The sequence below is a fragment of the Thermobia domestica genome, chromosome 5 (genome assembly GCF_964235325.1).
Source record: "Thermobia domestica chromosome 5, izTheDome1.hap1.1, whole genome shotgun sequence".
In the NCBI taxonomy this organism is placed as follows: Eukaryota; Metazoa; Arthropoda; class Insecta; order Zygentoma; family Lepismatidae; genus Thermobia; species Thermobia domestica.
The window spans coordinates 33464876-33486900 of NC_137458.1; the positions used below are offsets into that span (position 1 = coordinate 33464876).

A 22025-nucleotide genomic window follows, 5' to 3' on the forward strand; every position below is an offset into this window, starting at 1 on the left:
CCTTTTTTTTAATTTGAAATAATTTATATGGAGTCAACGCAGTACCAAATAATAATCTATAGTATATAATAACTTCTCTTCTTGACCAAGATTGTAGAATTTGGTGGAAATTTTTATCTCTGTTATAATATATACTCCAATAAAGCTTTCCTGGCAGATTTGTCTGTTGATTCTTGTACCTTTGAATTTCGTTTTTTACTATGTTTTTTAGTTCTGAATTTAAATTTTGATGGCTGATTTTTAGTGATATTCTGATTCCTTCTGTACATGATTTCTTAGCAGCTAGGTCTATTGTATCGCTATTTTTTATGTTTACATGAGCCCTCATAAATAAAAAACGTATTTAGTAGTTCTCTTTGGTCAAAGATGAATAAAGATATTTTATATTGAGAATAATCCATGAAACTTTAGAGTTCCAGTGAGTATTACCTAGAGCATTGATTACACTTAATGAGTCTGTGCATATTAATGCTTTGCGTATATGATTTTTTTTAATATACAATAAAGCTTGTCGTATGGCAAATGCTTCTCCATCAAAGATTGTCAGATATTTTGGAAGTTGAAACTTTTGAGTGATCTCTCTTTCTTCTACGTAAACAGCTGCACCTACATTCATATTTTCAAATTTTGAAGCGTCTGTATAAATTAGTGAATGTTCTTTACCATATTTCTCTATATAATATTGCCAAATATTTTGGTAAATACTATTTTGTACTCCCACATTCTTAAAAGTGCCATACGGTGGGATTATCGATTTGATTTGTACCAAATTTATTGAATATTTCCATGCATAACATGGGATTGATGGTATCTTATGAATTATCTGTTCATATTTTTGTAATTTAATATATGAACTTAAAATCCATGGTTTGTTGTTCTTGTAAGGCGTATTAGTTTTTCTTAATTTCATATTATTTTTTTTGTAAGTTAGCTATAAGAGATGATTTTGATTTACTGAAGCTTTTTATAATAAATTTATCTGATATCTTGGAAGTTTCTATTGAAAAAGCAGTATATTTAGATTCCTTCCCGTTGTTTGTATTTGTCGCAGACCATTACCGGTTAAATAGGTAGGTGCACCAGCTCGCTAGTCATATGTGCTATGGATACAAAATTTTCAAATGTGTACCTCACAGGGAGGATTTATGATTCAGGAACAAAATTGAATAAAATACAGGACAAAATTGTGAAAAAAGGGCACAATCGGGAAACAGGCCAAAGTCAGGAAAAGGTCAAAATCGGGAAAGAAGTTCAGACAGTGAAAGAGGACTGAAAGCCAAGTTGAACAGGGCAAAAAGTTAGAGGAAAGTGGGAAGTGTAAAATGAAAAAAGAACAAAAAGTAGAAAAAAGAAGGGGATGTAGGTACTTGTAAATGTAAAAGAAAATGTAAGTGTAGTGTAGGTGTATCGGAAATCATACTCAACAAGTCTTCCTCACAGAGCATTACCGCACACGAGGCACTCGCTGTAAAGCCCACTGTCGTGTGTGTGTTTGTAGAAGAGTCACTGAAGTTGCACATAAGAACGTTGCCACTGTCTTGAAAAAGACTTATCGGCAAGTTACGAAGGTAATTAAACGTGTAAAATATAATGATTTGATTAGTGGAAAACTGATACAAAGTAAGAAGATGAGTACAAAGGTAAAAGACATGTACATAGTAATAAGTATGATAAAGTAAAAAATACGTGAAAAAAGTAATGTCACAATCGGGAAAAAGTCAAATCAGGAGAGAAGTATGCCACAATAGGGTAAAGGTCAAATCGGGAGAGAAGTTCGAACAGTTAAAGAGGGCTGAAGGCCAAATGGACAGGGAGTGTGAGTGTAAAATGAATGGAAAAAAGTGTCGAAAAAAGAAGGAAATGTATGAACGTGTAAATGGGAAAAAGAGTGTAAGTGTAGTAAGGCCCACTCAACTCTCGTCCTCACAGAGCACACAAAATACGATGTACTCGCCGTAACGGCCACTGTCGAACTCCTTTGTTTTTGTGTGGGTATAGTTTATTTAACCAATGGTACTAGGTTCTCTAGGGCAAAAGTTCCTACTACGGCTTTTTATCTTTATTTTAAACAAAAGGGTTTTATTACGTTAGTCTACAAATCCAGAATCTTTTCCGTAACAGTTTGAGTGAACGCAACGCAAGACTACGTTTAAGCTTGCGATAATATGTTTATAAGTTATAATTGATTTTTACACTTTTTGTGTTGCGTTATGCTCGATAATTTTTCTCAAAACTTTGTAAGGAGACCAGTATCTACTTTATCAAAAGTATTATTTAATATTTTAACGCATCCATAATTTGCCGTATTGCGGTCCCGATGCACTTCCATGTATTTAGTTTTCTCTGCATTTACTTCTAAACCCATGTCCCTGCAAGCGTTTAATAAGATCTCTGCATTTCTTTCTATTGTTCTCCTATCATCCCCTATTATTTTTACATCATCAGCATATGCCATAACCTGGTGAATACCGTTCAACTGTAAGCCCTGGTTGCTATCTTTGATTTTCCTTATAGCGTATTCCAGAACGAAGTTAAATAATAGTGGCGAAAATGCATCTCCTTGTTTCAGGCCATTTTCGACGTGAAAACTCGTGGACAAAAATTTTCCTACCTGGACTTTACTTTGGGATTCATTTAAACATATCTTAATTAATCTAATTAGCTTTCTCGGTATTCCAAGTTCTGTAAGAACGTTGTATAATGTTTCTCTCCTAACCGAGTCGTACGCCTTTCTAAAATCAATAAATAGTTGATGTACCGGGGTATTGTATTCCCAGTTCTTTTCGAGTATTTGGCGAATGGTAAATATTTGGTCGATAGTTGATCGATTTCGTCTAAATCCGCACTGATAATCTCCAATAATTTCATCTGCGTATGGGGTCAGTCTTGCTAACAGAATATTTGAAAGGATTTTATAGGATGTTGACAAAAGAGAAATGCCTCGATAATTATTACAGTCAGTTTTGTCGCCTTTCTTGTGAATTGGAACAATGATTGATTCTTTCCACTCTTGTGGCAATTCTTCCTTGTTCCAGATAAGGAGAATGAGTTTGTGTATCTTGTTCCACAATTTTTCGCCTCCAGCTAAAATTAACTCAGCCGGAATTTCATCTACACCCGGAGATTTGTGTTTCTTTAATTTCTTTATAGCGGTTTCTACTTCTATTCGGTTGGGTTCTGGAATATACGGTTCTGCGGTGTGTATCACCTTTTCTCCACGCACACTAGTTGTTTGTTGCGTGTTAAGCAAATCGTCAAAAATAGAAAATGAAAGTATAAGAAATAAGTATATAAACTCTAGAAATCCTACGAAAAGAATCACAACGAATTCACATTCTCGTGTACAGTGGTGTTCTGCAATTTTAGTGTGAGTGGTATATGTACTCTACGGACTCTACCCTCGATTGACTGTGCATAACCATGAACTATTATCTCATGTAAGTACACACCCATGAACTCTGTTAGTAATTCTAGTGAAATGTGCATATAACATACTTAATTCATAACGAGAATATGTACCCCTGATCGTACAGAATTTTATTTGATATCTCTACCACACACTCATTTCTTTAAAATGCTATACGTTTCCTTTTCAACTCTTTGGTGACGGATATTCATCCTAACAAAACTCATTTTGTATTATCCTTTTAAAGAATCAATTAGTCTCCTTCCATACACTATACTACCTGTTCTATGGCATTCAGATACGTCTTAATAATTATCTAACATACACTATTATACATACATTATTATAGATACACAAATATAAGTCTTTTAACTATGCAGAATTGTTTTGAACTTGTTTTCGAATATACTAAATATATTTACTACATGACATTTCGTTATATGAAGGCACGCATTCTCCACAGAGGAGGCGTATGTAATATGTTAGGCCGTGTCCAAAAGATACAAGTGTGCATTCGAAGTACGCTTATTTCCAGAACTGACGTCACCTAGTGTGCGTCAAAAGGTCCAAGTTCACAAGTCTGCGAGTGCATAGTACGTAGTGTGCGAGGATGTACACTACATTAGCACACTTGCGTAACTTAAGATGGCAGTTCTTCGTAATAGGAACAACAATAATGTCAAAGTGACTTAATAAAATTTTAAGACATATTTTTAATACTTTTGTTGAGGTGAATATATTTGTGGGCTGATCTAATAATAATTTATTTGATAAATATACAAATTAGTGATTCTACAAGTGGAATATAAAAATGTTACGCAAATAACAAACGTATTACATTTTGTTCTTTGAGTATGCAATGGAGTATAGGAAAAGCAACCAAATGTTTATTTAATAATGCTATAAAGGCATTTGTCTTTAAATATTATATGGTTTATGTGGTTTATTTGAAATAATTACACTATCGGTAATGGAGCTATTTGCACGTAAATGACAAATTTTAATGGCGTATGAAATAAAATGTTAACTTCTAGCCTAGAATAATGAATACCTAGATTATTCATTTCTCTATAGCTACAGCTACAACTGCAGGTGCAAATGTTAATTCGTAGGTAGATAGGCCTAATTTTCTAGTTTTGATATTAAACAAATTCCTTTCAAAGCGCATATTTCCTTGCACTTGAGAGACTGTAATATACCAATTACCATACATTTTGCATTTTTGACAGCTGCCCAAAAGTGAAATACAGATCAAAAATTTCTTTCTCCACACTTATCAAAGATTTCATAAATTCCTCTTGGTAAATCTTTACTTAGGCCACTTCATTTTTTTTTTTTTTTTTTTTATTCTTCGATTCAGCGATTTGATCTTTTGGTTCCGGTTTTGAGAACAGGAACCAACCTAGTAACTAACTTATAAGTTAGTTACCGGGTTGGTTCCTTTCTGTACCAAATTTTAATATTTAATTCACATAGTATTGTCGAGCGAGCGTCAACGAGTGAAGGCAGGTTAGAGGCTCGCAAGGCACATCTTTTCAGTCTTGGTTACGAATCGGTTCATTGAATGAAATGGCCAAACTAAAAACTTGCCTTCCTTTTAATTCATATAATCCCATTACGGTACCCATTATGAATTGATTATGAACAAGTAATTCCTTCCGTATAGTTGAACAATGAGGGCCACTACGTTGCATACTGTATTTTTTTTTTTTTTTCATAAAAACGTCTCTTATTTTTCATAAAATTCTTATTAGGTTAATCGTAGCTTTTTGTGGTTATATTTGGACGAGGGGATTTGTTTCGTTACTGAGTAAGCATTTTCGTAGTGGGAAGCATGTAGGAGAGACAGCGGATATATTTCAAGAAATATGTAGGGCACCGAAAGCATAGTGAAGTGCACGGAAATGTTGAAGTGTATACAATGTACAGAACTCAATTTAAGCGGGCTTATAAGATAGTAATCTTATATATATTGTAAGTGTTAATTTTGGTGTACATTAACAATATTGAGGCACTATTTTTAAGACTTACGGGTAAAATCTATAGACTCACAGAGAAAGAGTAACATATAAAGAACTTCAACATCAGCACAATATGGTAGAAATAACCTAATCAGTATGCCTGTAACTGAAGCAATACAGTAGAACGACGACAATTATAGTGTCATTCTTGTGTATCTACTGTACATAAAGGAATTATACTCAATATGAACTCTCTCTCAAAGTGGTTTTGAGCCACATTATTGTAAATAGGGATCTCCTCTCGGTGTCCTAACGCTTTTGCAAATTGCCTACTTTCACCTGCAATAAAATTCTTAATCTACTTCGCAACAGTGTCATCAGCGCCCTAACCAGCAGTGCTACTTGTCTTCCGGGGGATTAATAAATATTAGGAAGCATGTCTAATAAAATAGAACCGCCAATAGTTTAGTGGTTTTTATGCTGATAAATATTTGCAGATACTGCAAAGCTGAAGCTGTTGGCATACATGAAAGAAACTATTTTATGGCTACTCCATATTGTCAATCTGTACGATATATTTATCTTTAATATAACTGGAAAGTCATTCATCTAAAAAAAAAAAAAAGCATATTAATTTTTCTAGTACGTGAAATTCTCCCTTCTTTTGTTATCAATGTTCCATATTCCACCGCGATGAGGCGCTGTAAACAAGTGTGGATCAAAAGTTATTTGACGAAGTGTACACTATTTAGTGTGCACTCCATTTGCAGACTTCGAGTGTGCATCCTCGAAGTGTGCACTATGCACTTTTGGGCACGGTCTTAGTTCTTGCTTTTCTACAATAGAATGTCCCAGTGTTTGCTGTTCTAGTCTTAAATATTGGGACATGTAATAATACTTCTGAAACTAATTCTGGACAGTCAATTTTACCGTGTAATTTATGTAAGAACAACAGATCAAAGCAATATATTTTTAGTAATGTTTGAAAACAAAAATTTGTTAGTAAGTCTTCATGGGGGCCATACTTTTGGTAGAAACCGGTTTTCTTGTATGTAAGCATTTTTTAAAATTTAAACTATATATTTTGTATTGCATCAGAGTATTTAGTGGCATTTGATGTCCAAACAGTACAACAGTGTTCTAATTTTGACCTCACATGCCAAAAATAAAACCTTATAAATGTTGATTCTTTATAGCAATCCTGTACTATTCTATAAATTAGTCCTAGGTTTCTATATGCACTACTCGTTATTGCGTCAACGTGTTGAGCAAAGATTAACTTGCTATCAAATATTACTCTTAGATCTGTGATAGTATTTGGGGTAGACAAGGAAGTGCCACTTATTGTATAGGTAAAGTTATTGGATTTTCTTTCCTCGTCAAAGATACAGATTTACATTTGGACACATTCAGGACTAATGTATGCTTATAACTCCATATTTGAACTCTCTGTAGATCCTATTGAAGTTTCACGCAGTCATCAATTGAACTTTCTTTGGAGTATAATTTGAGATTGTCGGCAAAATGAAAGACTTGAAAGTTTTAATGCACAGAGAAATTAGATTAATAACAAGAAGAAACAACAGAGTGACCTAGATTAGATCCTTGAGGGACTTCCGATAGAGTATTGAACTTGAAAATTACCCGTAATTGAAACATCGTCTAGGCCTAGGATTATTCAAGTGGAACTCTCTCAAGGCCTCTGTGAGAAGAGTTTTTTTTTTTTTTTTTAATCTTGAAATGTAATATTTGTATCATTATTTGTATGTTCTATGTATTTATTTATTTATTTTTTATGAACTTACAAGTTTTGATGTGTATCAAGTTCAAAATAAATAAGAAAAGCACTCGATTTCAAGAATTCAAAATCTGTTTTTATTAACTTCTATGTTTTAACTACAAAAGCCATTCACTTAAAAATAATTGACCTAATACCAACTTATTTTATCTTACATTCCATACATAAATCTAGGAATACAGAATAAACTCTGATTGTTTCTCAAACTCACTAGGGGAGCGCCTGGGAATTCTCGCCCCGGGCGCTTACAACCCACGCGACGGCCCTGGTAGTACTACAGAGTAGTGAAGATAAGTGTACATAGGTTAGGTAATTTTACTAGAATAGGTCAGATTAGTAGAGTAGTTTAGGTTAGTACAGAGGGTAGTTTATATTATTGTTTATACATAAGGGCGGATCCAGGACAGACTCCTGGGTGAAAGATTCTTAGTTTTCCGTGTCTAACCGGCCTTTAGAAGTACTAGGGGGCGAACGATCGTGCTCCCCCTGCATTCTGTTATGCTTGTATTGTATATTGTATTTTTTCACAGAAGTATCTTTCACAGTGATGCGGGTTTAATGATATCCTAATAGTAACCTTACACATATAAACAAAAAAAGAAAGAAAAAAGAAAAACAACTTGTCTACCAAGGATGTTATAAAGTAGAAGACCTGCCCAAACAACAAAATCGTGAAGCCATACGTCACAGTTTCGCCACACCTACTCTGCCCGCTCAGCGCCAATAAGATCGCAATGTTTCGAGCCAACAATCATGGCGGTAACGTGAGCTGCCAATCAAATGTGCCGGCTCAGATGATACTAGGTTGATTTTTTGCTTTCTTGAATTCATAGGATGAAGATACGTATGGGCAGATCCTCTATTTTATAACATTTTTGTTGTCTACAGTATGCAGAAATATTCTACGGTCGAAAATATATCTAATTGAGTCCTCTTTCATGATTGCTCTATAGCAGCTGTAATGGCTTGTAACCGGTTCAGCGCCGGAAATTCATATTTAAAATTTTTTCACCGTAAAATTATCATTTCTTATGGCGACCTATTCTCAATCTATAATTAAAACACAGTATAGCATTTATATTCTTTCTTCTGTTTTCCTTTTTTACTCTGAATTGTTCAATGGTTAGCCTTGCTCAATAAGGTTCAGTCTCACAACTATCTGTACCTTTGCTCACAAAGTTAATTTGAACATTTTTTAAAAGTCATGCTCCCCGTATCCCTTTGTATATGCAAATGGAAAGCTTTTTTTAAAAAAAAAATTGTTTTTTTTTTGTTGTAAGCTGAAAAGCTATGAATCTTGAAACTTTCGTTCCAGTCGCTCAACTCCTTCTAGGCTAGACCCAAAAGCCGAACCATATAATTTTATGGGGGAATGTGCACCATTCTGCTCTCTCCAAATAGGAGTAAAAAAATATTATTTTTTTTTATGTTCTCAGACGTTATGCATATTTTATGTCCTATCTTACTTTAACAATTTTTGAGGGTAATAGTAGTAGTGGCCGACGTATATTGCGCCGAGTCAGCAAAAATTTCTCGATTCTGATTGGCTGAGAGAGGTCACGTGACGTTAGGCCCCGCCCACGCGGGAAATTCAAATTTTCAGGTCACGTGGTATGACGTCATGAGTCACCCTGCGGGGAAATCCCTCATTCTCTTTTATGACTAGGATTTTTGAAAATTGTTCCCTTTTACGGGTAAGATGTGTGTTTTGATTGGTTGACAGCTGTCACATGATCTTAGACCCAGGGATATTTGAAAATTCGTTCCCTTTTACGGGTAAGATGAGTGTTTATGATTGGCTGATAGAGGTTACATGATCTTAGACCCGCTACACGGTGAACAGGTCACATGGTATGACGTCATGTTTTACCCTTGCGAGGAAATCCATCACTAATTCGTTTCCTTTTACGGGTAAGATAAGTGCTTTGGTACCTTGATTCTGATTGGATGATAGAGATCACGTGATTTTAGGTCCTAGGATTTTTGAAATTAGGGTGTCCTTTCTGATGTATACTTTGGTATCTCGATTCTGATTGGCCGACAGAGGTCACATGATTTTAGACCCGCCACACAGTGAACAGATTACATGGGAAAACCCCTTACTTATTTGTTTTATTTTATGTGTAAGATGCGTGTTTTGGTACCTCAATTTTGATTGGTGGATAGAAGTCACATGATCTTACCCCCCCCCCCAGTCCATGAGGGAAATACAGAGTGCTATGACGGCGATCCATCCTAGACCGGGATTTTTTTTTTAATGGTTATGCGTAAAGTTCCCATGAAGGGTTCAACCTCCTCCTTAAATAACCCTTTTTTTGGTATCATGATATTGTACTGAAGTTTACATTAAATATTATCATTCTCTTTGACAGATAAGATGATTCTTACCTTGATGGAGATCCTGTCCTTGAATTAGTAGTCTATGTCTCTGGAAGTAACAATGGTGAAAGAGAGGTGTCGCTTGTAGATTTATTATAACACATTGTTGTGAGTTTAAGCGATTTTTTTTAAACGCTCAGTAAGCGCTTCATTAATGGAAACAGTGTTGCCAGATTTGTCTTACCTAAACTGCTCCGATTCTTTTCGAAACGGTTCCGCAGAGTACAAGAAATTTTAAACTAAAAAATTTTTCGAACTAAAAAAATTTCAAAACTAAAAAAAATTTTAAACAAAAATTTTCAAACAAAAAAATTTTCGAACTAAAAAATTTGAAACAAAAATTTCAAAAAAATTCGAACTAAAAAATTTAAACTAAAAACTTTCGAACTAAATTTTCAAATCAAAAAATTTTCGAACAAAAAATTTTCGAACCCAAAAAAAAAAATTCGAACTAAAAAAATTAAATTTTTTTCGAAAAATATTTTAAACTAAAAACTTTCGAACTAAATTTTCAAATCAAAATTTTTCGAACTAAAAATTTTTAAAAAATTTCGAACCAATTTTAAAAACAAGTTTCGAACTAAAGATGTAAACCACATTTGAAAATTTTCAAATTAAAAATTTTTCGAACTAAATTAAAAATCAAATTTTGGACACTAAAAATTCTTTAATTATTTTTCGAACAAAATCGTGTAAACCAAATCTTGAATATATTTTTCACCTTAAATTTTCAAGATTACCATTTATTTGAAAACAAGTGTTCAGGGTTTCAAGAAATAATAAAACATATTTTTTCAACTTGTTGTATTTAACGAAAGGTATGTGCTCTTCTCATACAAGTTTATTAACATAATAAATACAGGATCTAATTAATGAATATGTTGGACGCGTCATCATCTTCGAATGTTGTAGCCGTATCCTGTAAAGAAAAAGAAGAAACGACGGATTACTTTAAGAATATCTTTTTTTTCTGAAACAATAAAAATGAGTCAATATTGATAAGAGAGAAATAAAACTTACTCGTAAATGATGGATCTGTTTAGGTTCATCTTCCTCCTCGGGTACAGGATCACTGCATTTTTTTTCACCGATGGATGTTTATGAACTCTTCTGGGTACTGCATTTTTCTTGGTGTTGCTCCTTTATGGTCAAGGTTCCTCCTTGGGTACGAGATGACTGCATTTCTTCCACTGATGGTTGTGTTGATGGTTTATAAACTCTTGTGGGTACTTCATTTTCTTCTTGGTGTTGCTGCTTTGTGGTTAAGGAGAAGAAAAGGAAAAGGAAAAAAGAAATGGCGGCCTTATTGGGTATTTACAGTTTTTTCTTCTTCATCTTCTTTTTCCAGTTCCATCTTCTGTTTTTTAACGTACCCGTACGGAACCGTATCATAAGAATTGAATTCTTTAAATCGACGTTTTGTGTACTGGATACTGTACATTTTTTCTTCTTTGCGTGTGACGATGGTATGGTCTTTGGTCCTGCATATCTTATGGGGGATAGTGATGGTGACTTGTCCACGGCATTGATTTGTAATCATTTCTTTTAGCGTGTTGAAATTTAATTGTTGTCCTGCATTGTAATTTAATGTAAATCCTCTAATTTTGCATATGTAACTGGTGACGTTGGTATCCGGATTGTATATTTCTAGGCTGTAATTTTTTGGTCCTCCGCTGACAAATGTCTTGATGTATGCTCGTGGTCCGTAAGATTCCATCTCATTCGATAAGCATCCCAAGTACGTTGAAGGTTCAATGGTTGGCTCCCCGGGCTTCTCCGTAAATATTACAGAATCCGTGTCGAAATATAAAACACGTTCCTGCAACATTTCCAGGTACTTGTACAGTTCCAGACGTGCCTGACATGTTGTAAATGCACCTAACACGACATTGGTGTTTCGGTTTTGAACAGGCACATGTTCATTGTACTCCCAGAACGCATACATCATCGTATCATTGATGGGTACAATTTGATGGAGTTTAATGTCGGGGGAAGTGAGTTTTTCATAAAATTCTTCCGGCCGATCAATAATTGTGGTCTGGCTAAAGTTTGATCTTTGGCAAAGCTTACCCCATAATGAGTTCACACAAAGCTTAGATAAACTTCTTCGTGCAGGATTATTTTCAATTTTGGACGGATCCAATGCAATACCTTCACGCTCCAGGACGGTTTGTATGAATTTTGATTTGTCTTCTTCGGTCACACAGGAACTGGGCCAGCCAGACGCTTCCATTTTCGATTTTAAAAATGTATTGATATATTCCGTGAACAAGCCACCTGTTTTTGTGATGGGATCATATTGTTCAATGTCATAGTCCCAAATTTCAAAAATTTCCACTGGTTGATATCCTAATTCTACTGCTTTCTGGATTTCATATGATACCCATGTTCCAGTGAGGCATCGCTCCTGATCGTTGTGTGTACACGTTGCTGTAGGGTCTGGGTTCATTTCTTCGGCACACGCAGCACACAGTGGAAAGAGTAGTTTCTTGTTACATCGGTAAGGCAGGAGACCATGATAAAGATGGCGACTTGGTAATATCGACATTTTGATTAGACCATTGACTTTATTTATTGGTGGTATGTTTTCATCACCCTGTAGATAAATTCGTGGATGGCCTACAGGGTATTTAGCACACTTATTGATGTAAGGATAAAGCGAGACAATATCGAAATATTTTATTACTTCCCCCGCTTTTTCGTCGACTTGGTGGTACAATTTCACGCAATTGGTCCTTCCTCCAAAAAAGCTATCTCTTGGATTTAATGGTCTGCGGTTCATGTACGGGTGATTCTTCAGATACGTCGCCATTGCAGGATTTTGTTTTAAGAACTGATTAAATTCGCACTCCCACATTTCATGTACAATGTAGCCCAATTCACGCAGTCTTGCATTTTTGCGTTGCGTTCGTTCATAACGGAATTCCATGGTGTCTTCTGGATTGCTGTAGATGGGCTGATTACGGCCTGTAGTAAAACATACTTTACACCCGTGGTAAAAGCAGCCGGCATGCTCGTAGACGTGCTCCTCTAACGTCTCAGGATCTTGGTAGTAACCATCAACATGGAATCCCGCAATAAACACTTCTTTTTGTCGGGCCGCATGTAAGATTTGTTTTCCTTCGCTTTTTTCAATGTAGGCCAGCCATTGCATTGCAGCGATCGATTGGGTACTTCTCCATCGATAGCCATGTGCCGGTAGAATTCCTATGGTGTTGGGTTTAAGGAAATTCCGGCGAAATACTAAATTGGAAGCACTGGCAATCGTGATCGTCTCCAAGAAGGGATTCACTTTGGTTTCTGTTTCAAATGACGTCATAAACGAAACGCATGCTTGCCGCAGTACATTGACATCTTGAATACAATACTTGAGAATTTCTTTCTGAAAATCAAACGTGTCATTACGATGATCGTTGTACCACTGCATGAACTTGTTTCTGTCTTCGACGGCCATTTCATCTGCACCATAATACTTTGTTTCTGGAAGTGGTCCAATATACGATTGATTCTCCTTGGTGTTGAAGAAATGTGGGAAGTAGCCTTTGGTTGCGGGTAAATTGAACGCTTTTGACAATTTACTTAATGCCATAGGTAGGAAGTTCAACGAGTCAAAGAACGTCAGATTATTCAACGTTAAACTCAGTATCTTGGTCCCATTTAATATGACGTCGGGTCTCCATTGGCATTGTTCTACCATGGTCTTTAGGATGAAATGTCCATCGTAGCCCTTAGCGTTGTGCGCGACACAGAAAATCCTATTTATATTGGGACGACGTTCCCGCAAGTACTGGAGAAAATTATAAACTGGATCCTCTCCTTGGAAAATATGCTGGCGCTGACCACACGTACTGCAAGACTGCTGGATATTATTGTTTTCAACACATGCATAACATACTTGTTGTGCAACCAATAAATTTGGAATGTGTACATACGTATTATCACCAATATTCGTGTCCTGCATAGATTCTATATCATAGAATATCAACAAGGCTTTCTTTGCGTGCATGAGTGAAGGAACACCAGGTTTCAAGCATTGGCGATCAGGAAGCATAAAACATTGATGGGATCCTGGAACAATCTTCTTACAAACATTGCAAAAGATCTCATTACAATCATGAAGTCGTTGTCCTGTATGCACAAAAGAATATACTCTGTAACATCTAGTACATTGCTGCACCATTTTGCATACAGGTTCCCCTTGATGATATACAATATTACGATGATTGTTAAAACATTCTTCGCCGTAAAATTGGCGATTGCAGTCGTTGCATAATATCGGCGTTTGGTTCTTGTCGCATAGAGGTCTCTGTAGACATTTGGAGCATGTTACAGGACAATTTTTCACATGTCTGTTACGATGATCATACTTTTTATGGCACGCTTCACAGTAGAAATTGGTTGCAAAACATGCAGTTAAAGATTGGATGATATCAAAATGTCCAGCCAAACAAATCAAATTTATGGGAGTGCGATTTTCGTCGTTGGGCCCCTCGTACATGATGTCATGACCTGTGAAACTGGTGTACACTGTAATTTTATATTCTTTGAGGTATGCCTGGAATTGTCGTATTTCATTTACACTGGCACCATGATCCAAATTCACTCCTGCATTTGCACATAATGCATTCACTTCATCGTCCACAACACATTTTCTCTGATGTTGATACTGTGTATATCGTTTCATATCTGTATTCTTGTATTTTTTCAGGCCAATAGCAATAACAAGGGCGTACGCCAAACACCTTGAATCTTGATTTTTTACACGTACAATCCCTCGCTTGATTCGTAACAATTCTTCATTTTGAAGTACTCCTTGCCGCAAACCGCCATAGCCACGTGGAATATCGACACGATGAAAATGCACGGTGAATGGCTCGTGCAGGAGAAACGCATTGTTACTTTGTAAAACTCTTTCAAAGGAGGCCCACATCGTTTCCAGTGTTAGGTTTCGGGCTTGGCGAAAACTCACCCAAAACGGTTTATTCGTGTTGCGTGGTGATATTACCGATAAACCAACCATCGCCTCATCGTCGACATTGGCTAACAAATGGTCTAGCATTGCTTGGAAACTGTTATGTACATACTGTATGATATCGGTTCCTACGGGCGGTGCGTTGAATTGAATTTCGAGCATTCGGCCCTCAATGTTAAATCGTCTATAATGACGAGTGATTTCATTGCGAACAGTAAAACCCGATTCGGCCATGGTTAAAAACAGGAGAAAACAAACAAACAGGTACGGTAAAACAAATGTGTAATGGGAAAAAAGGAATTGTGCAGCGTGAATTTACTACAAAAGAAAAGAAGAAAGAAAAATCTTAATCACCTGATAAACAGGAAATCATAACATTCATGATAAATTCTTAACTAAGCAATTCATGTAAAGGTCCTGAGTTTGATTCCCTGGCGGTGGCGTTCAGAATCTCATTATGAAAGCATATGTACTAGAAATCAAAGTTTTTTTTTTTTAAATAATTATGTTACTGAAATGAGTGTTTTATTGCTGTCAAACTCGAGAGCATTACATCAGCATGTAACTGACCTACCATTCTATAGTGATAAAAAGAATGTATGAAATGAATGAATGTTTCATCAGTACTGAGATGTTAGAAAGTACGCGTAAGCATTTTTTTTTCCCCACTCACAACGACCTTTAAATGATGCGTTTGCAAGTTGAAGAGATTCATCAAGCATTAACGATACACATACGTAATTGTCAAAACAAAATCTGTATAGCGTATTTTTTTTATTGTGACTAAGCGGTTAGCGTACATGGTTCGGACGTGGAAGGCCCTGGTTCAATCCTCGGTGGGGTTTGCTTTCCACGTCGGGGCATGTCAAGCCTTTTCTGTAATTTAATATTCTCACACGTTATCATACATTCCGGTGGGGTTTGCTTTTCCACGTCGGGGCATGTCAAGCCTTTTCTGTAATTTAATATTCTCACACGTTATCATACATTCTTTTCAAAACTAAGCTAAATGGTTGACGTGCACACCTCATAATACATAAACGTACATAAATCGTCTATAATGACGAGTGATTTCATTGCGAACAGTAAAACCGATTCGGCCATGATTAAAATGAAAACAAACAAACAGGTACGGTAAACAAATATGTAATGGGAAAAAAGGAATTGAGCAGCGTGAATTTGAGTTGATTTTTTGATTTTTTAGTTTAGCGTCCCTTTCAGCAGCGAGGCTATATGAGACGTGGACCTACTGATTAACGTGGAATCCGAACCACATGAGCTCCCGCCGGGAATCGAACCCGGGCTTCCGACGCCAAAGGCGCGTATGCTAACCGCTTAGTCCAGGAAATCATAACATTCATGATAAATTCTTAACTAAGCAATTCATGTAAAGGTCCTGAGTTTGATTCCTGGCGGTGACGTTCAGAATCTCCTTATGAAAGCACGTGTACTAGAAATCAAAGTTTTTTTTTTTTTTTTAATAATTATGTTACTGAAATGTGTATTTTATTGCTGTCAAACTAGAGACCATTACATCAGCATGTAACTGACCTACCATTCTATAGTGATAAAAAAAAGAATGCATGAAATGAATGTTTCAACAGTACTGAGATGTGATAAAGCATGCGTAAGCATTTTTTTCCACTCACAACGACCTTTAAATGATGCGTTTGCAAGTTGAAGAGATTCACCAACCATTAACGTTACACATACGTAATTGTCAAAACAAAATCTGTATAGCGTATTTTTTTTATTATTATTATTGTGACTAAGCGGTTAGCGTACATGCTTCTAACGTGGAAGGTCCTGGTTCAATCCTCGGTGGGGTTTGCTTTCCCACGTCGGAGCGTTGTCAAGCCTTTTCTGAAATTTAATATTCTCATGCGTTATCATACATTCTTTTCAAAACTAAGCTAAATGATTGACGTACACGCCTCTGGCCTTGGTTCAATCCCGGGCGGTTGCTCGAATATCACGTTAAGCTGAAGGGGCCGCTAATGCTTTCAAAGGGAATCGAACCATATTATTCTCAGGCATAGTTTCTGAAATTTTGTAATGTATTCTTTTCAAAACTAAGCGCACACATCTTTGACCATGGTTCAATTCCCGACGGGAGTTCACTGAAGGGTCGCTAAACATATCATTTATCGTGCTTACTTCTAATGTGTGGGGATCCTGATTCGTACTCCCACTTTCCCATTCCACTAATTTCTTCATAGTCTAAATATTTCGTACTAAAAGTAAAACAGTGTATGAGTGATCCACCCCCACAAATATAAAATAAAAATGATTTTCGAATCTTGGGTGACAAATAAAATCTCACTGAACTTACCTCAAATTCAATGAACAAAAAGTCGGTGCAGTAAAGCTTAAATGAAGACACTTCTAAAAAAGCAGATCTTCTTCACTTCACAGTTGAGAGCGATGTAGGCTTTGAAAAATGAAATTTAGATTTTTATTTAGGTCGTTGTGAAAACGATGTCACCGTCAGCCAATCAGAAACGAGGAAATTTATAAAATGACATCACAACGAACCAATCAAAACGCTCGCTGCTTTTGTCATGAATCACGAACCAAAACGATGTGTAACAATCGATCGTGACGTCATTCACGTTTCTCAATAGTTACAACATCTAGTATCACAGTTCTGATCCCAAATGCTTTCTGTCAGGATCATGTCACTACTTGTCGTAACTGTGACGACATTTCATTTTCCTCATATTCCATACGAGAATGTCAATGTTTGCTTTTTTCATGAATCATGCTGACACGTTCGTAGTAAACTAAAGTAATGCGATTCGCTGACGTTTGCATTTTTTCAATCATATGTACTTCTATGTCGTCACACAAAGAAGTCTATCAGCATTTTATTTTAATCCACGAACGGAAGCGTTACACTGTCAGATTTATTTTCTTAAAGTATAAGTGTATCCTTTTCAAGAACCATGGTTCGAAACCCACCAAGCACGATTAAAACCGAATTCATTCATAGCTAAGCGGTTAGGATACACATCTTTGGTTTGAAAGACCTGAGTTCGATTCCTGGAGAAACATTTCTTAGGATTTTTCTAAAACTTGTTTCAATTTCTAGCTCGAAAATTTTAAAAGTTTAGTTCGATAAAAGGTTTGATTTGAGAAGTGTTACACTGTCAGATTTATTTTCTTAAAGTATATGTGTATCCTTTTCAAGGACCATGGTTCGAAACCCACCAAGATCGATTAAAACCGAATTCATTTAAGCGGTTAGCATACACATCTTTGGTTTGAAAGACCTGAGTTCGATTCCTGGAGAAACATTTCTTAGGATTTTTTCTTAAACTTGGTTTCAATTTCTAGTTCGAAAATTTTAAAAATTTAGTTCGATAAAAAGTTTGATTTGAAAATTTTTAGATGTGATTTACATCTTTAGTTCGAAACTTTTGTTTTAAAAATGTTTTAGTTCGACAAAATTTTGTTTCAATTTTTTTAGTTCGAAATTTTTTTTTGGGTTCGAAAATTTTTTGTTTGAAACTTTTTTGTTTCAAAATTTTTTAGTTCGAAATTTTTTTTGGGTTCGAAAATTTTTTGTTTGAAACTTTTTTGTTTCAAAATTTTTTGTTTGAAAATTTTTGTTTAAAATTTTTTTTAGTTTTGAAATTTTTTTAGTTCGAAAAATTTTTTAGTTTAAAATTTCTTGTACTCTGCGGAACCGTTTCGAAAAGAATCGGAGCAGTTTAGGTAAGACAAATCTGGCAACACTGTTTCCATTAATGAAGCGCTTACTGAGCGTTTAAAAAAAATCGCTTAAACTCACAACAATGTGTTATAATAAATCTACAAGCGACACCTCTCTTTCACCATTGTTACTTCCAGAGACATAGACTACTAATTCAAGGACAGGATCTCCATCAAGGTAAGAATCATCTTATCTGTCAAAGAGAATGATAATATTTAATGTAAACTTCAGTACAATATCATGATACCAAAAAAAGGGTTATTTAAGGAGGAGGTTGAACCCTTCATGGGAACTTTACGCATAACCATTAAAAAAAAATCCCGGTCTAGGATGGATCGCCGTCATAGCACTCTGTATTTCCCTCATGGACTGGGGGGGGGGGGGTAAGATCATGTGACTTCTATCCACCAATCAAAATTGAGGTACCAAAACACGCATCTTACACATAAAATAAAACAAATAAGTAAGGGGTTTTCCCATGTAATCTGTTCACTGTGTGGCTTGTCTAAAATCATGTGACCTCTGTCGGCCAATCAGAATCGAGATACCAAAGTATACATCAGAAAGGACACCCTAATTTCAAAAATCCTAGGACCTAAAATCACGTGATCTCTATCATCCAATCAGAATCAAGGTACCAAAGCACTTATCTTACCCGTAAAAGGAAACGAATTAGTGATGGATTTCCTCGCAAGGGTAAAACATGACGTCATACCATGTGACCTGTTCACCGTGTAGCGGGTCTAAGATCATGTAACCTCTATCAGCCAATCATAAACACTCATCTTACCCGTAAAAGGGAACGAATTTTCAAATATCCCTGGGTCTAAGATCATGTGACAGCTGTCAACCAATCAAAACACACATCTTACCCGTAAAAGGGAACAATTTTCAAAAATCCTAGTCATAAAAGAGAATGAGGGATTTCCCCGCAGGGTGACTCATGACGTCATACCACGTGACCTGAAAATTTGAATTTCCCGCGTGGGCGGGGCCTAACGTCACGTGACCTCTCTCAGCCAATCAGAATCGAGAAATTTTTGCTGACTCGGCGCAATATACGTCGGCCACTACTACTACTGTAATGCCCCCCATCCCCCCTTTGAATGTGAAAATGGAAAATGTTATTTTTTTTTTAGCATTTTTTGTGTAGGCCTAGGTTGAAGATCTATGAATCTTGCAAATTTCATTCCAATCACTGATTCCTTCTAGGTTAGACTCAAGACTTAAATTCTTACACCAATACATTATTTTACAGTTGATAAGCTCAAATAATAAAGGGCAAGAATCGGGAAAGTATTGTCAGACCCATTTTGCTAACAACCATCCTGGCATTTGCATGTTAAGAAACGCGAAGGACCAGGGCCGGCGCTAGCAGTTTTGGCGCCCTGGGCGGTACTTTCACATGCCACCTCTTTAATCCACAAACCTAATTTTGACAGAAGAAGTTCAAGTGTCATGAAAAAGTAAGATATCCCATTTAAAAACATGTACGGAATGGAAAAGTAAACAAAAAATTGAATGCTTACGTAGTATTTAAACGACACCATACATGGCACAATATTCAGTATGTTCGATTTCGCTGTATATCTGTGATATATAGCAGTGCATTCAGAAAATAAAAAAATGCTTTAGTCACGACTAAGAGTTTTAGTTTTTAAGCTTATATATATCAAAAGGTGTTTCCAATAGAGTATGGACCATACAATGGTGATGATAATACAATGAATCAGATACTACTGCAAAACTAATGATTACCCTAAACCTTATAATGTACAAACCTTATAATGTACTAAAACACAGTATACATAAATTTAACATACCTTAATTGAAAGAAATTTTTCTTGCTTTGATATGAGCAAATTCCTTTATCACATTCGCGTATTCCAGTGTTTCAACCAATTTGTGTTCTATTGACATCATAGTTAGACCATTGAAGCATGTTTCAGACATGGAAGAACATAGTTTTTAATAAGCTTAAGTTTCGAAAAACTTGCCATTGTTACCGGTAAAATTAACAAAATTCTAAGTGCAACATTGACATTGGGAGTAAAGTTGTGTTCTTAAATTTTAAAGTCTCTTTCGGTGAACTTTTACGCTTAGTGGATAACACTTTCAGTTCATTTTTACATCACTGGTGTTAATATCTTTCGATTCTTCGTGTGTTTAACTGCTGGCAAGTTTAGTACACTTTTCAGGCAAGAGTTTAGGTGGCATATCTTTAAGATTACTTATATCATAAAGAAAATCGAAATACTCGGTGTGATGTTTCAGTTGCTCAAACCTTTCTCTTAAAGCTAACACAATTACGTCTAGAACTTTGTAATTAAAATCAACTTTGCATCTTCTTTGTGGATCTTCAATATCTTCACCCTCTGCCTCGTAGTAAAACTGTCTCTTCTTTCGACTTCGAGCTTACACTGTATTACCTATCCATGGATCATCCGTATCTAATGCTGATGCCAACTCAATCGCATCAACTAAATGAGACTAAAACTTTGCATCTCTTCTGCTCCTCTCAAAGTACTCAGATATATTTTCAATAAACCCGACTGCATCCAACATATGAGAATCAATGCTTTGGAGACTTTTGTTTACTATACTATTTTTATGTGGAGTAAAAAGTCACACCAGGTAACAAGTGAGCAAAGGAAAGGAAAGTCACGCAGCTGGTTTGCTATAGACAGAGCATCGTGGGTAACCATTCTATCTGTTCTGTTGTCGTTACTTATTTCAAGTAAGGTATCATAAACTTCCCCTATTTCATATGTTAGAGGAGTCAGAGTATCAATTCGGCTCCTTCATCTTCTGGTGCTTAATGGTTTTAAAGTGAGACTGCTCATATGTTCCTTTAGTATGGTCCAACATTAACTGATGCAGAAAAAAGTCATAAACTTCATTAAATATACAAAAAAATATAATAATGAAACTACGTACTGAGATGCTCTGTCTGCATCGTTAACGACAAGATTTAGTGAATGACTACTGCAAGAAACATAAAAGACTCAGGAATTTATTTCTAATATTCTCTTCTGACTCCCTGAATGTTTGCCTTTTATGTTGGAACCATTGCCATGTCCTTGACACCTCACGTCGTCGATAGGAATGTTCATTTCCTTTAGCCATTTAATTGTTACTTCTGTCAGTCCTAGACCAGGTGGTGTCTGTTACTGGTACTAAACCAAGAAATGTTCACAAATTTTTACAAGGCATTCTCCATTACTGTTTGTAATTTGTACAAAACGAACAATTATTGGCATTTGCTCTGTACCAGAAATATCTGGCGTAAAGTCTAATATTTTGCATCTCTCAACAAAGACAGTATTTTACTTCTTGTTTATTCACTAAGAATTTCAATAATTTTATTTTGGGCATTTTAAAAGTAATATTGGTATTTATTTTGTCCTCCCATAGTTCTTTTAATGTATTCGGCCATGACGCTGTCAAACTTTGCAAAGAATTCTACCAGTTTCAGAAAATTACCATTATTACTTATTATTTTCCGCGTAACGGTAGACATTGTTCACCTAAAAACTGTATTATTGCAACTAGTCGTTCTATTACGTTCTTCCAATGTTGTGTTTCTGCATTTTAACCTAAATGTCTTTAGATGTTGTAGGCCAGTGGTTCTCAAACTTTCCGATAACGCGGACCCCTGTGCATTCGGAAAGTTATCCGCGTGCCCCTTGTTCATTTGGAAAGTGATCTGCGGACCCCCTTGCAATGTTAGCTGAAATTTCACATGGTATTAAAAACTATACTGATTAGAATAACCACTGACAAGAAAAAGATCG

The 22025-nt window shown here is 35.8% G+C and overlaps 1 long non-coding RNA gene across 1 annotated transcript; it reads left to right on the forward strand.

Annotated features, from left to right (window-relative positions):
- The first annotated feature begins 3906 nt into the window (after positions 1–3906).
- Positions 3907–7167, forward strand: LOC145684624 (uncharacterized). The gene is made up of 2 exons (XR_014131339.1): positions 3907–4136; positions 6823–7167. It is a non-coding gene; the product is annotated as an uncharacterized LOC145684624 (long non-coding RNA).
- Positions 7168–22025: the final 14858 nt, after the last annotated feature.